Here is a 2500-nt window from a genome sequence, read left to right on the forward strand (position 1 = left end):
CCCAGAACAGTCCAGAACAGCTTAGAACAGCCCAGAACAGCCCAGGACAGCCCAGAACAGCCTAGAACAGTCTAGAACAGCCCAGAATAGTCCAGAACAGCTTAGAACAGCCAAGAACAGCCTAGAATAGCCCTCTCACCCTGGGAGGATGTGAATTAAACTAAAATGTCCACTTCTGTTTCAATAAAGGATTTTCTAGCACCAAGTTTAGAGACAAATACCACACTGTGTACAGTACACACACACATAGATAGAAATGAACAATAAACTTAAAAAATGCCTTGATTCTGTGTTTGGTTTCAGCTATTGGCTTTAGATTTCATTCCTTTCAACACTTTGAAAAGGAAAACAACCCGAGCACACCAGCTCTGTGGTCCTGTGGGGAGATACCAGCGCCTCAGTCTGTAGGCCTGTGGGGAGATACCAGCACCTCAGTCTGCAGGCCTGTGGGGAGATACCAGCGCCTCAGTCTGTAGGCCTGTGGGGAGATACCAGCGCCTCAGTCTGCAGGCCTGTGGGGAGATACCAGCGCCTCAGTCTGCAGGCCTGTGGGGAGATACCAGCGCCTCAGTCTGTAGGCCTGTGGGGAGATACCAACGCTTCAGTCTGCAGGCCTTCACACTCCACGGTGGTGTTGGTTCATCTCACACACACTCTCAACACACAACACACACATCATACACACACTCAACACACTACACACACACTGTTGCTTTTCTCTCTCCCAGCCCTCAAAACATGTGACCCCCCAGTCCACCCTATGACCCCCCCCCAGATCCCCCAGACCACTCTGTGACCCCCCAGATACCCCCAGACCCCCTATGACCCCCCAGTCCACCCTATGACCCCCCCCCAGACCACCCTGTGACCCCCCAGACCCCCCAGACCACTCTGTGACCCCCCAGATACCCCCAGACCCCCTATGACCCCTCAGACCCCCCAGTCCACCCTGTGACCCCCCAGTCCACCCTGTGACCCACCAGACCCCCCAGTCCAAACGGTGACCCCCCCAGATCCCCCCAGTTCACCCTGTGACCTCCCAGACCACTCTGTGACCTCCCAGACCCCCCTGTGACCCCCCAGTCCACCCTGTGACCCACCAGACCCCCCCAGTCGACTATGTGACCCCCCAGACCCCCCTGTGATGCCCCAGACCCCCCCAGACCCCCATGTGACCCCCCAGACCCCCCCAGTCCAACCTGTGACCCCCCCAGATCCCCCCAGAACCCCTATGACCCCCCAGACCTCCCAGTCCACCCTGTGACCCCCCAGACCCCCCCAGATCACTCTGTGACCCCCCAGACCCCCCCCAGTCCACCCTGTGACCCACCAGACCCCCCCAGTCCACCCTGTGACCTCCCAGACCCCCCTGTGACCCCCCAGTCCACCCTGTGACCTACCAGATTCCCCCAGTCGACTCTGTGACCTCCCAGACCCCCCTGTGACCCCCCCCAGTCCACTCTGTGACCTTCCAGACCCCCCTGTGACCCCCCCCAGTCCATTCTGTGACCCCCAGACCCCCCAGTCCACCCTGTGACCTGCCAGATCCCCCCAGTCGACTCTGTGACCTCCCAGACCCCCCTGTGACCCCCCAGTCCACTCTGTGACCTACCAGACCCCCCTGTGACCCCCCAGTCCACTCTGTGACCTCCCAGACTCCCCCAGACGCCATGTGAACCCCCAGACCCCCCCAGTCCAACCTGTGACCCCCCCAGATCCCCCCAGACCCCCCAGACCTCCCAGTCCACCCTGTGACCCCCCAGACCCCCCCAGATCACTCTGTGACCTCCCAGACCCCCCTGTGACCCCCCAGTCCACCCTGTGACCTGCCAGATCCCCCCAGTCGACTCTGTGACCTCCCAGACCCCCCTGTGACCCCCCAGTCCACTCTGTGACCTCCCAGACCCCCCTGTGACCACCCAGACCCCCTATGACCCCCCAGACCCCCCCAGTCCACCATGTGACCCCCCCAGACCCCCCCAGACCACCCTGTGGATCCCAGAGGAGGCCCCAGGCTGCAGAGCTGCTGGTTCTCCTTCCAACCGTCGCTACCTTGGGTTTGTGCTGCATCTCATCATTCCTTGTGTGTGTGTGTGTGTGTGTGTGTCATGCACAGGTGCTGTGTGTGTGTGTGTGTGTGTGTGTCTACCAGTCACTGTCTCTCACCCGGCTGTTCTTCCCACGTCTCCACCGCCTACCCCCCCATGCCCCCCCCCCCCCCCCATGTCCCCCCTCCCAGGACAAGCACCTACCCCGCCATGTCCCTCCCTCCCTACCATGTCCCCCCTCCCATGTCCCCCCTCCCAGGACAAGCCCCTACCCCCCCTACCATGTCCCCCCTCCCAGGACAAGTCCCTACCCCCCCCCCCCATGTCCCCCCCTCCCCCCCTAAGCGTGTAACAGCTTACAGACCCTCCTCCCTCCACGGTGTGTACGGCCTCAGCAGTGCCAGAAGAACCCAAGTTATGCAGAGTTATATCAATAGCCAGCGATGTTATTA

Source organism: Nansenia antarctica (assembly GCF_963989245.1).
Source record: "Nansenia antarctica genome assembly, chromosome: 3".
In the NCBI taxonomy this organism is placed as follows: Eukaryota; Metazoa; Chordata; class Actinopteri; order Argentiniformes; family Microstomatidae; genus Nansenia; species Nansenia antarctica.